This window comes from Nicotiana tabacum, chromosome 3 (genome assembly GCF_000715075.1).
Source record: "Nicotiana tabacum cultivar K326 chromosome 3, ASM71507v2, whole genome shotgun sequence".
Taxonomy (NCBI): Eukaryota; Viridiplantae; Streptophyta; class Magnoliopsida; order Solanales; family Solanaceae; genus Nicotiana; species Nicotiana tabacum.
Genome location: NC_134082.1, coordinates 27,713,351 through 27,728,710, shown reverse-complemented (window position 1 = coordinate 27,728,710; position 15,360 = coordinate 27,713,351).

Here is a 15,360-nt window from a genome sequence, read left to right as displayed (position 1 = left end):
AGAAAGAGAACAAATCTACCTAATTGACTTAACAAAGTAATATTGCCTACAACATTATTCACCCTGTTTTGACGTTTGCAAACATAATGGAGGATAATAATGCAATTTCCAAATATTGGTGTTAACCATAATCATTATTATGCCATGTATGAATTAAGTACAATCAATCATCATCTAGCCTTAATCCACAACCGAACATTCGAAATACACTAACCACTCATTTCTTTATATTCCCGGACTACTTTATACCTGTCTAACAATGTCGTAAGACTTGATTAATAACCAACCTCATACCATATTCCCTATCTTAACAATTCAACCATAATTATACCTTAATGAAATTCTGGAATAGATAAAATTATTACAATACTTATATGAATTTCAAAGGAAAATGATCAACTGATAATTAACATGTCCAGCATACCTCTATATGAAATAACATGAAACAAAACTGAAATTTATAATAACAAACTTAGATAAATGGAAAAATAGAACTGCAATTCAAACTTCATTGATTTATCATGCCGAATCTCTTTCCAACATAGAATTTAAGAAAGATATGTACCTGGAAATGGAGGTAGAAGAAGTAAGTTTCAGCAGTTGCAGCAGTAACAAAAACAGCGAAATACCAGTATTCCCACAGATTTGAGCAATAATAAAATCCGAAGAAAACAGATGCACAGTACAGTTATTTTTTAACTGGACACTTCAAATGTTAACTGAATCAATGGAACCAAGTAAGGTTGAACAGATTCAACAAAAGAACAATATTTCAAATTTCAATTTCTTTTCAGTTTCAAATTCCCATTTTTCTGATTTTTTTTCTGTTTCTGTTGCTGTATATCTGTGTGTGTGTGTGACTACTCTTTTGTTCCTTTTCTGTTTCTTTTTCCTCTCCTAAAATCTCTCAAACTCTCCTCTTCTGAAAACTGATCCTAAAAATCTGTTTGCTTCCCCAATTTCACACTCTCTTTTTCTCTTAAAACTCCTTTAAAGTCTAAAAAAAACTGACTGCCCTCTATTATGAAAAGCTGATTTCTCTCTCTCTGGAAACTGATTTTTTCTCCCTTCCAAAATCTCTTCAAGTCTCTCCCTTTTTAAGCTGTCCAGCTCCTGTATTTATACAGGGCTGGTTGCACCTTTGTCATGGTGGCTGGACCCTTTATCCCTTTAAAAATTAGAAAGTTTCCATTAAAACTACTTTTTAATACTTTATGTGATCCTAACATGATTTTCAGCAGCCCCATTATCCCTTGTTCCCCATTAGTATCTTAAACTATAGCCATTACATTCCACTTTCAGCCCACTACTATTATCACATTATCCTCAGAGGGTTCTGGGGTGTCAAGGTGGTGACTGGCGGCGTTGATGCCGCCGGGTTTCAGGCGAAGGGGAATAGGGGCGGCTAGGGTTAGGGATCTGTTTGGAACGATGATGAACAAGAGCGGAGAGGGGGTGTTTAGTTAGGGGGCCGGGTAAAGTATTATGGGTTTATATAGGGGAATGGTGGGTGGATATGGACCATTGGATTAGGCAGGATGGATGGCTGGGATCTATTCACTTAACCAAACGGTGTCGTTTGGTTTAAGTTAGGGGGACGGGTTGAACCGGGTATTGGATCGGGTAAGGGTCTTGGGTTAGGGTGATGAAATCTTGGCCGTTGGATGGACTTAATCCAACGGCCCTTGATGAATGATCACCAAACGACGTCGTTTGGCGTAGCTGCATTGAATTGGACCGGACAGGCTATTTTGGATTGGGCTGGGGGGGAAAGATAATTCACTTGGGCCTGGATTTTAATCCAGGTCCAATTTCCTTTCACAATTTATATATATTTTCTAATTTTATTTAAATTATAAAAAATCCTAATAAAAATTATAAAACAATTTTTAACCTTACACAAAAATATTAATTACTTCATAACAATTATTTAATCACATAGTCAAAAACATTAATCACACAGTGGGATATTTAAAATAGAACTAACGCATATGTTTTTATTTTATTTTATTTAAATTATCTTTTAAAATGCATAGTTATATCCTATATGCATGCAACATGTATTTTATTTTATTTTTTTATTTTATCATGACAAAGTAAACATTTACGGACATAAACAAATATTTAACACCATGCAAATTCAGAAATTACACAGTAAAAGAAATTTATTTTATTTTTGATTTATTTTGGAGTAGTTTTTCGTAAGGCAAAAATTACGTGCTCACAACACCCATCACTCATAGTCTTTCTGAACTTACACTTACACGCAATAGTATTCTCTCTTATTGTCTACACTGTGGCCTGTTTACAAGACCTACTGCTTTCTCTATTTGTTTCTTTGAAACTGGTATGTCCTGATTTAAGCTTTAGCACCACAACAAAGTGTTTATTTACTGCTTTCGTATCTATGTCTACTCAATGTTTCTGTATAGTTCAACACTTACTTTAGCATGCTGATTTCTTTATGCCTGTTCTATTCTGAATCCCAAACCCTTGCCCCTTATGTGTTTGAGCTATGGTTTAAGGCATGTCAATATGCAAATTATTGTCCATGAATTAAATTTGATCCCTTGGGATCCTAGCCTCTAAATAGTGTGTTCTAACAGGCTTATGGGTATGCTGGCATTCTCCATTGCTGGGCATACCCACAGCCTGCCCTTGCCTCTTTCAATTTCCCTATTCCCCCTGAACCCCTTATGTGTACTTATATGTAGCTCTTTCCCTCTCCTTTCCCCCTTTTAGAATTTTGTTTTTGTACTTGCACACTCTCTTAGTCTTTAAGTTCTACCCCTCTCTTGTGAGCCTTGCCTTGGGACCCTTCGAGCTCCCTCTGAACTTGGACACTTGAGGGTTGGCCCTTCCACACTGCACTTATCCTAATCTGATAATACATTTGGGTGTGAGCATTGCCTGGAGTCCTTTTTGAGGCTCTTAAGGAACTTTGACACACTCGAATGGGAGAAGGGCTTTGGATCTTGATCTTATGGAGTTGGTTTACCTCATATTTCAGACATGAAGTCTGAATCAGGCTCTCCTTTGGTTGTACTTTTTTTTACATTTTTCTGATGTATTTTACTTTATTCTGGGCTGTAATAATTTGTATTAAACTCTTAGGGATGACTAGTGAAAAGGGCAGGTAACTATGTATGCAAAGGGTAGATACCATTCCTATAAGTCATTCTAAATTCTGTAATTCTCATATAGAAATCATGCCTATAAGTCTTTCTGAAATCTGCATGCATATAGAAATCATGCTTATAGGAATCATGTCCATGAGTATGGAAATCTGAATTCTGCATATGCATATAGAAAATATGCCTATAGGTCCTTCTGAATCTTGTATATCCATTTTCATCTAGAAATCATGTTCATAGGTCTTAAACAATCAACTGTATATAGATATCATGTTCATGTCTTAAAACAAATTCTGCCAGTTAGATACCATGTTTAAAGGTTAAAACCCGTCTTCAGCACCTAGATATCATGCCTATAAGGTTTCTGCACTTTTACCATGTCTATAAGGCTTCTGACCAACTACGCGTAGAAAGCATGTCTATAGGAATTATTAATCGAATCTGAATCGCTTCATTCACGTCTAGAGCTAAACCAGTAATAACAAGGATCATCATTTGCAGAACTCATGACCTTCGTAAAAAAACTTGCTTTCTTTAATAATCTGACAACCTCTTTAACTAGTACGTATTCAGTTTATTATTATTACTTTGAATTCAGTAGATATCATGCCTATAGGATCCTTGTCCAACACTTAGGTAAGCTTTAGGGCGAAGTTATAAACTGAATTTGTGCTATTAACTACAACCAGCAGGTAGGCTGATTTGGGCTTCTTATCTGAATTATGTAATAAATCAGTCTGCCTCAACCGTTAAGTTCTTAATCAGACCATAAACAATATGTGAAATTCATGCTAATTATGTGATTTCTTTGTTCAAGGAGGTCTATCTGAGCCTTTTACTTGTTATGTGCTTTCCTCCAACTTGCTATACATGTTTTTTGTATGTCGCCTTAGAATTTTGCCTTTGAAACTACAAATAAGCCTAATATCCCTCCCCCTTAGGATTAGTAGTCCTAAATGCCTCCGGGACCGATAGGATTGGGATGGGTAATAGCATGCAATAAGTAAACGTGACCATTCCGCACTTTAATACCTTAACGGGGTGGGAAAGGGTAGATATGGATATGATGACCATGCGATAACGTCTCGTGTAGCCCCTCACTAAGGAGTGATTACCGGATGTTGTGTGGGGTGATCCATATTATTAATAAACCTAGGACCCCTTTTTCCCTTTGTTTCTTTGTTTCTTCTAAAGATTTCAAACTATTTCTTTTAAGAAAATAGGCTTCCTTTTGATTCTTTCCAATTTTGTCTGTAATCATTATGTGAAAATCCTCTCTTATTTGAAGTTTTATTTGCCTACATGTTATTTGCACCTAAATTCACAACAATAGTCTGGCCGGGAACCACACTAGTGGATCCTGAGGGGTGCCTAACATCTTCCCCTTGGGATAATTTCAAGCCCTTACCCAATCTCTGGTTACTCAAATCAAACCTTCTTGGTGTCCTACTGCACCTTAATCATTAGGTGGCGACTCTTTGATTCAAACCCAAATTCCCAAAAAGGGAACGAGTTGTCCTCCCAAATGTCATAAACCCTCTTTCGCGAGAAAAAGGGGGCGCGACAGCATGGAGACTCCGCTGGGGATCTTTTAGTCTTTTATCATTTCAGACTATTATTGTGGCTTGACATTTCCTTATATGCCTTTATTTGTTTAATACCTTTAAGCATTCAATTCCCCTTTTCAACTACAAAACTGACTGGTCTTTTTGTTTCTTTCCTTTATTTCTTTTACTACTTTCCTTTACTGCTTTCCTTTATTACTGCTTTAAAATATGAAGAACCGTTGTATTTACTGCTTTCTCAACGTGCAAATACGTGACAACCTGCTTTAGGTATTGCATAAACATGTTTTCAACATCATATTCTACTCGTGCCAAACAAAATACCATAGCAACGCTTATAATGAGTAGTTGCTCTCTTCCGATATTATCACCCCTAAATCCGGCAAAGGCATATTTGCGGTAAAACCAGTCGATCAACAGTGTAGTCGATGGTTCCGCGCCTTTCCCTCTTGAGTTGTCCGCTCAAGGGTACCAGTCTAAAATCCTATAGAAGCCTTACTCTATTTAATTGTGCATGCATCATGGTCAAACCTAGCCGAGTCAGTTATGTTGTACGCATAATGACTCTTTAAGATAGCCTTGTCCAAAGTCCACTGGGTTTTCCTAAAACCCAAATGGACACTATCACATTCTATGCATTTATTTGGAGAACTAGATGCATTTATGCTAATTATTGATATTAAATAGTCGAGTCTAGTGGGGGTAAGGGCCTAACCCTTTTGTTTTGCAGAAAATGAGGCATGAGGTCTCCAGTTTTGATATGATTAGCATGCCCCCACTCTTGCTAGACTGGTGGAGGAGTCTTCCATCAAATGACAAAATCAATGAGTGGAAAGAGAGGGCCGCCAAAGCTATTGAAAAGTTGGAATATCTGGAGTACAATCTGCTGGAATTGGAAAGAAAAGTGAAGAAGAGAATCATCGACTGCCAGAACGCCGAGGGAAACGAAAGAGAACACCTGGCAAAGGCATTTTTACTGGTGAACCTACTCGAACTGGAGGATTTGATCAACGAGAGCATTCAACCTGAGGAAGGTCCTTCTGGGACCAAATAGATAGGAGTTTTTCTTTTGCTTTAAGAAGTTTAAAAAGGCCAACGACCACTAGTGATGTTTTATTTCCTGTTATTTAGTGTCGATTTGGGATTCGTCTACTTTTTATCAATAGAATGAGGCATTTAGCATTCTAAGTTTTCCAAATCCACTTGTCGCTAGGCCTACCTCGGGCAAAAAGAGGTTCCCCAAGTTAGGACACAATTTACATTCTTGCACTAAGTGTTTAAATATCTCAACATTTTTCTTATAATCCTCACTAACTTGTTACCTTTTTGTTTTTACTTTTGTTTTATCCCCCTCCCCAAAGGTTAGTTCGTGCACTCTGGAATCATCATCCTATTCCACGATATCCAGGGGCCCTCCACCCACTCCTCCTCTTAGTCCTATCAAAAACAAGAACAAAGGGAATATGGAAGATTCAAACAACACCAGAAAGGAAAACTCAACTGAACGGGTAGAGGTCACTCATGGTACTCAGGTTTCCAAAGAAAGTGCGTCCCAACTCGAGCAAAAACTGTTGAAGTTCCAGAAGGAACTTGATCAAGTTCGGAATCTGGCGAATTTGTCATTTTGCCTCACCACTCCATACGTTAATTTCCCAAACACTCAGAACCCCACACCTCCACAAAATATCCCAAAAACACAAAGCCATCTCGCTCCTCACCACCACTGCAACACTTGCCACACCTCCAACAATACTCCACTGCTCATCCCAGAACTGTTAAACTTCACAAATGACCATTTCCACGCACGTCATAACACCCCCATCTATACGGAGACCGTACCACACTCCACCCAACCCATCTCAAGCACACCCGAGTCTGATGATAAAGACTCACTCATCAAGAACCTGGCTGAAGAACTTAAGAAGTTGACTAGCCGAATTCAGGGCGTCAAAGGAAGTAAGGGGATTGAAGGGTTGAACTACGAAGATATTTGCATACAACCCGATGTCGAACTGCCCGAGGGGTACAAACCTCCTAGTTCAAGATGTTTGATGGTACAGGGGATCCAAGAGTTCATTTGAGAACATACTACGACAAGCTGGTCGGAGTAGCAAAGGATGAAAGGATCCGCATAAAACTTTTCATAAGGAGTCTGAAAGGAGATGCTCTGTCTTGGTACATTAGCCAAGACTCGAAGAAATGGTCGAACTGGGTGAGTATGGCATCTGACTTTATGGACATATTCAGGTTCAACACAGAAAATGCACCAGATATGTTCTACATCCAGAACCTAAAGAAAAAGCCCATGGAAACATTCCGCGAGTATGCTACACGCTGGAGATCAGAAGCTGCTAAGGTCAGGCCTGCTTTAGAGGAGGAACAAATGAACAAGTTTTTCATCCGGGCTTAGGACCCACACTATTATTAAAGGCTAATGTTGATTGAGAACCATAATTTTTCTAACATCATCAAACTGGGAGAAAGGATCGAAGAAGGCATCAAAAGTGGTATGGTTACAAACTTTGAAGCCTTACAAGCTATCAATAAGGCTTTACAGTCTGGTGGTACGTCCAAGAAAAGGGACGTAGGTGCCGTAATGGTGGCACAGAGAACCAAATCCCCTATCAAATACCAAACCTATCCAATGCCTTTACTCACATATCAGCCTACTCTAAACTACCAGACACCCTCACCCTCTTACCAAACTTTACCACCCACTTATCAATCACCTCCACTTCCCACATATCAACCTACCTCACTAAGATATTCCCAACCTGCACATGTCTACCAAGCCTACAATGCTCAACCATCCCACTATCAATTGCCTCCCACACGTTAAAACTTTTCTAGACCTCGAACAAATTTTGACCGAAGACCTCCCAAACAGTATACCGCCATTGCTGAACCCATTGACCAGATGTACGAAAGGCTCAAAGCTGATGGTTATGTCACCCCTATCCCTGCTATAACCCCTGATAACCCTTCTCAATGGGTTAACCCAAACAAATCCTGTGCATACCATTCAGGCATGAAAGGACGTACCATTGACGAATGTCACACCCTGAAAGACAAGATCCAGGCCCTAATTGATAACAAGATTATTATGGCAAAGGAGCCTGCTCCGAATGTCCGCAATAACCCTATGCCATACCACAAGGGTGGAGGTGTTCATATGATTGAAATAGAGGATGATTGGGACCCAAGGGATCGATCAATTTGATCATAGAAGGTGACTATCCAAAGAAGCCAATAGTCACCCTTAATCCGATTGAAGTCCAGATTTAGCCTTCTGGGGACACCAAGGTAAATATGTCCATGCCACTTGAGTTTGAAGCACCATCCTCTACGAAGATGCCAACGCCGATTAAGGTCGAATTTATGTCACCAGCAAATGTACCTACACCCTTCGAAATTGCAGTTTTACCGCCTAAGGTGCATGCTCCATTCGGAGTAAAGATAGCCACACCAATTCCGGTGGCAATGTATACCGTAACACCATTCCATACAAATGCAATACCTTGGGACTACACAGCCGAGGCAAGAAGAAAAGGGAAGGTCAAGTTCGGGGAAGCCGTTGCAGCACAGGGTATGACAAGAACTGGTAGGGTTTATACCCCAGAAATTTGGCTGAGTCAAGTAAGCAGGCCTCTGGTCGGCCAACCATCACTGAAACTGGGCCCGATGATCTCTGGAGAAAATTGGAAAGTCACAAGATCACTTTTCATGAAGATGAGCTGCCACCAGAAGGGTTGAGTCACAACAAGGCGTTACATATCACCGTACAATGCGAAGATTATTTTATCACCAGAATCCTGATTGCTGGAGGGTCCAGCCTCAATATTTGTTCGTTGGTAACACTCAGGACATTGGGAAAGGGGCTGCATGAGATCAAGGACGGGGCCATCAATGTCAAAGCTTTCGACGGTTCCCAATAGTCCACAATTGGGGAAATCAGCATGTGTTTGCAAATGGGGCCTACTTGGTTCGAAGTTGATTTTCAAGTGATAGACGTGATGACATTTACAATTTGTTGTTGGGACGACCGTGGATTCATGCCGCTGGGGCCGTAGCGTCAACACTACATCAGACGATGAAATTTGAGTGGAACCACCAAGAGGTGATCATTCACGGCGACGGTAGCAATCCTATATACAGTCGCCAGACCATCCCAGCAATCGGAGGCAGAAGAAAGATAGGGAGGGAGACCTATCACCACATCAAGCGAGTCAACACCATTGACAAGGACAAATGGTGGGACAATAAAATTGAAAGCATATTGAACTGGAGTGGATACGAACCTGGCAGGGAACTTGGCAAGAACCTCCAAGGAATCGCTAAGCCTATCAAACTAAAGAAACATGGCACCACATTCGGTCTGGGATATGAGTACACTTGGGAAGAATTCAACAACTGGTCGCCACCATGGTACGGTCCTTACTATTCGCTGGAGCAGCCGATACCACATTTGAAGCAGACTTTCTAGCCAACCGATGTTATCTATGGGTTAGAAGAAGAGGAAGCACTAGCAGCAGTGAGGAATTTGTTCCTAGAAGACGATGATATGGATTGTTGTGTTGTTTTCGAGGAGGAGGGGGAGGAAGGCCCTTCCATACAGATAGTAAGCAGAGGAGCATGCCTCAATAACTAGACCATCAGAACTCGGAAAGTCTCGGGGTAGAAAGGCTGAACAAGCATCATGCACTATCTGAACAAGCATCATGCACTATCTTTTATTTTTAAAATCCTTCCGCATTTTAAAATTTCGCAATAAGATCTTCAATGTTCAAAACAGTTATGGAATTTATCAAAGCATTTCAATTTTCCCTATAATTGTTACTCTTATTATTTTCTCTAATTACTTTACTTATACAACATTACTATTACTTATCTTGATGAACCAATGACTGTGACATGCAACGAGACAACGCAACAAACGGACATAGATTCAGAGGAAGATGACATACCGGAAGAGATTGTTAAAGAAGTCGAGAATTTTGAGAACAGACCTAAGTCCAACCTATATGAGACTAAGATTGTTAGCTTGGGAGATGCAGATAACGTCAAAGAAACACAAATCAGCATTCATTTGTCACCGTCAGAAAAGGAAGAGTACACAGAATTTCTAAGGGAATATGAGGATATATTTGCCTGGTCGTATGATGACATGACTGGTCCGAGGACATCTATTGTGGCACATAAACTACCAACTGATCCGACATGTCCGCCGGTAAAGCAAAAACTCAGAAAGTTCAAGCCTGATATGAGTTTGAATATCAAAGAAAAAGTCACTAAGCAGGTCAAAGCCAAGGTTCTCAAGGTAGTATAATATCCAACGTGGTTAGCCAACATTGTGCTAGTTCCAAAGAAGGACGGGAAGGTCAGAGTCTGTGTCGACTACCGGGATCTTAACCGGTCCAGTCCAAAAGATGACTTTCCCTTGTCGAACATACACATCCTGATCGACAATTACGCCAAGCATGAGTTGTAGTCATTTGTAGATTGTTTTGCGAGGTATCATCAGATCTAGATGGATGAAAAAGATGCTGAGAAAACGTCTTTCATTACGCCGTGGGGGATGTACTGTTACAAGATGATGCCGTTTGGATTAAAGAATGCTGGGGCTACCTACATGAGGGCCATGACCACCATTTTCCACGATATGATAAACAAGGAGATCGAATTATATGTAGACGATGTTATCATCAAGTCCAAGAAAGCCATTGATCACATGGAAGAGTTGAGGAAGTTCTTCAATAGACTGAGAAGGTACAACCTAAAACTGAATCCTGCGAAGTGCGCATTTGGGGTTCCTGCCGGAAAACTACTTGGGTTCATTGTAAGTCGCTGAGGAATAGAACTGGATCCATCAAAGGTCAAAGCTATTCAAGAGTTTCCACCGCCAAAGAACAAGAAGGATGTGATGAGTTTCTTGGGGAGACATAACTATATCAGCCGGTTCATAGCACAATCTACAGTTATCTGTGAGCCAATCTTTAAGATGTTGAAGAAGGATGCCGCTACCAAATGGACTGATGACTGCCAAAAGGCCTTCGACAGAATCAAGGAGTGCATATCAACACCACCAGTTTTGGTCCCACCCGAGCCAGGTATACCTCTATTACTCTACCTCGCAGTATTGGATGGAGCGTTCGGTTGTGTTCTGGCGCAACATGATGAAACAGGGAGGTAAGAGTAGGCCATCTATTACCTCAGTAAGAAGTTCACCCCATACGAGGCCTAATATTCTCTGTTAGTGTGCACCTGTTGTGCTTTAACTTGGGTAGCTCAGAAGTTGAGGCACTACTTCTGTGCCTACACTACATATCTCATATCAAGGATGGATCCTTTGAAGTACATCTTTTAGAAGACCATTCCTACCGGCAAGCTAGCCAAGTGGCAAATCATGTTGAGTGAATTTGACATTGTCTACATAACTCAGAAAGCAATCAAAGGACAGACACTAGCAGATCACCTTGCCGAGAATCCCGTGGACGGAGAATACGAACCCCTAAAAATGTATTTTCCTGATGAAGGGGTATCATTCATAGGAGAAAATATTGCAGAATCCTATGAAGGTTGGAGAATGTTTTTTGATGGAGTAGCAAATTTCAAAGGAGTCGGCATAGGAGCAGTCCTAGTATCAGAAATCGGCAAACATTATCTGGTGTCTGCCAAACTCAGGTTTCCTTGCACTAACAACATGGCCGAGTACGAAGCCTGCATCTTAGGGCTCAAGATGGCCATTGACATGAACATTCAAAAGTTGCTAGTAATTAGGGATTCAGACTTGCTTATACATCAGGTCCGAGAAGAATGGGTGACCAAGAACTCCAAGATACTCCCTTATCTGCATCATGTACATGAGTTGATAAAGAGGTTCACAAAATAGAGTTCCATCATGTTCCCAGAGTCCAAAATGAGTTTGCCGATGCATTGGCTACCCTATCATCCATGATACATCATCCAGACAAGAACTTCATTGATCCCACTCTGGTAAAGATCTATGATCAGCCAACTTACTATGCTCATGTCGAAGAAGAAGCAGATGGAAATCCTTGGTTTCACGATATCAATGAATATTTGGCAAAAGGAGAATACTCAGAACTTGTGAACACTACTCAGAAGCGCACACTTCGAAGGTTGTCTAACAATTTCTTTCACGGTGGAGGAATCCTGTATAGTAGGACTCCAGATTTGGGATTACTAAGGTGTGTCGACACGAAGGAAGCATCTAAACTACTAGAAGAAATCCATGCTGGGACCTGCAGTCCACATATGAACGGTTTTGTCTTAGCCAAGAAGATACTCCGGGCTGGTTACTTTTGGATGAATATGGAGATAGACTGCATCCAGTATGTCCAAAAATGCCACCGCTGCTAGATACATGTAGACATGATCAAGGTACCCCTAAATAAGCTTACTGCAATAAGCTCACCGTGGTCGTTCGCTACCTGGGGAATGGATGTTATTGGACCAATCGAGCCTGCCACCTCCAACGGGCACAGGTTTATCCTAGTAGCAATCGACTATTTCATCAAATGGGTCGAGGCAGCAACTTACAGAGTAGTGACTAAGAAAGTCATGGCAGACTTCATCCGCGACCGTATCGTTTGTCGGTTCGGGATTACGGAGTCAATCATCACTGATAATGGTTCCAATCTCAAAAGTGACCTGATGAAAGACATGTGTGAAACCTTCAAGATCAAACACAAGAATTCTACAGCCTACAAACCTCAGATGAATGGAGCCGTAGAAGCCGAAGCAATTTCAGCTAGTCATTGCAAGCAGCCATCAGAAGTATCAACCCAGTAAACTGGGGCAGAATTTTGAGGAGGACCCTCAAAATTCCGTAATAAGAAAGGTCTCAATGTATTGAACCACGTCGCAGTCGTCGATTCAACTAAAGAAAACTATTCTCGATTATGTATTTATGTTATATTTTTACTAAATCATGCCTGTTTGTTACCAAAATTGCTCTATTTAGCAATGCTACCCCAATGATACGTACAATATCACTAGATCAGAGCCGAGAAGGTCAAGCAAAGCCAACAGGGATACAAACTAACCTCCCCTCTACAAAACTCACGATTTTTCTTTAGATGCAGACATTTGGATTGTGAAAGCATCCGACATGCTATACATTCATGAGATAAATGGTGTTCAGGAATACAACTCTCAGAATTGTTCACGTTTACCAGCATTTTCTATCCACGCACGCCGGCGATATTCCCTATATTGCAACATCCCTAGTAGTCATAATGTCGCAACCTGCTATCAGCTAAGAAACTCTATTACCATTTGCCCTTTTATTTTTTATTTCTGCATTGCATAAGGCTATCATTCTGCCTTTAGACTAAGTACTGTCTCCATCTGCATTTCCTGCATTGCATAAGGCTACCATTCGGCCTTCCGAGACTAAGCACTGTCTCCATCTGCATTTCCTGCATTGCATAAGGCTACCATTCTGCCTTCCAAGACTAAGCACTGTCTCCATCTGCATTTTCTGCATTGCATAAGGCTACCATTCTGCCTTCCGAGACTAAGCACTCTCTCCATCTGCATTTCCTACATTGCATAAGGCTACCATTCTGCCTTCCGAGAGTAAGCACTGTCTCCATCTACATTTCTTGCATTGCATAAGGCTACCATTCTGCCTTCCGATACTAAGCACTGTCTCCATTTGCATTTCCTGCATTGCATAAGGCTAGCATTCTGCCTTCCGAGACTAAGCACTGTCTCCATCTGCATTTCCTGCATTGCATAAGGCTACCATTCTGCCTTCCAAGACTAAGCACTGTCTCTATTTGCATTTCATGCATTGCATAAGGCTACCATTCTACCTTTCGAGGTTAAGCTCTACCTCCATCTGCACTTGCATGGCTGAAAGATCGCCGCTTTATTTTACACTTGCATGGCTAAAAGATCGTCGCTTTATTTTACACTTGGATGGCTGAAAGATCGCCGCTTTATTTTACACTTGCATGGCTGAAGGATTGCCGCTTTCTGCATTGCATGGGCTGAAAGATCGCCAAATACTGCATCTCATGGGCTGAAAGACCACCAAATTATCCAAAGGCGTCATTGTTCGGAGGCACCATTTTCATATCCCGAGAACGCCATGCCATGGCCTGAAGATCTCCTTTAATCTTTTGCATATCATTATTCAAAGGCTTCATAGTTCGGAGGCATAATTCTCATAGCCCGAGAGCATCATTTCATGGCCTACGAATCCTTTAATATACGTTTCATGGCCCAGGACATCATGGTCTAAGGGCGTCATCCTAACCGCCCAAAGACATCATTCATGGTCCGACGGGAGCTTGCATCATGTTTAAATTTATGCACAATATATGCTTGTATTGCTTATTTACAGGTAAACCAACGAGCAACGACTATCTCAGCAAGAGCGATCTCGCTCCAGTTCCCGCAACCCTATTAGACCTTAACCATTCATCCCGACCTGAATATTGCGCCCGTTCTTGAAAAGGTCTCTATCGGCATACTCCGCCGATGGATCCTGAACTACATATGGCCTGATTCCTATAAGACCAGGGATATGTAGGCAGCTCAGGAGCCAGAGCATGGCCAACCTCTTCAAACCATTTCGTTCGGTCAAAAATTGGCCATGATATCTTTACCCGACAACTCTTTCATCCTTCCCGGGTAAAGAGGGGCAGCTGTTGATACCCAATTTTTTCCTGTATTTTTTATATGCAAAACACTTTTCAAAATAGCATGTATATGCATATATAAGTATATCCCAATGTTACATTATTTTTTATTAATTTTACAAAGATTTTCCAAAAAAAATTTACTGCCTTATTTTATTAAGAAAAACCCAATAATTATCCCCAAATTATCATTGTAAGGCCCCGTGAAAAATTTCCACACTAAACCCAAAAGCTCGTAGTGGCAATTAGGATCATGTTTTAGAGATGCGTAAAATTCTTCGCCGCGGTTCAGACCTTTTTGGACTGATCTATGCTATAAAAAGTCAAGAAATAATGTTTTCCAGAAAATGCGATTCTGCGGTCGAGGATGCGGTCGCATATCAGGTATGCAGACCGGATAATCGCCGCAAAGTGAGTCAGTGTGTTGGTCAAATTTGAGTTTAAATATGCGGTCCATTATGCGAGCGCATAACCAATATGTGGACCGCATAGTTATCGCTTAATTTCCTTGGGATTTTGTAAGGAGCAGTTCTGCGGTGCATTAAGCGACCACAGAACAGTTATGCAGACCGCATTTATACCGCATACCCAGGCAAAATGTTCAGATTTTGGGAACACTTTTGCGGTCCATTATGCGGGCCACATTTCCACTTTGCGATCGCAAATGCGATCGCAGACCTGACTCGGGGCTCCAATTTTCTAAATTTTAAACCCGACCCCTTATCAATATATTCGGTGTTATAGCTCATTTTGAGCATATTTCCTGATGCTTTTAGAGAGAGAGAGAGAGAGGGTCCTAGAGAGGGAAGTGCTTCCCATCAAATTACTCCATGAAACCTTGACAAATCTTTGAAGATAATCAAGTGAGGACCCTAACTCTTCATCCCAAGAGGTAAGATTTCATTACCGCAGCTCTTGTTCCTATGCTTAGCAATAAGGGATCACTAGTGAAGTAATTCATGGGTATAAGACCGAATTTCTTGCATGCAT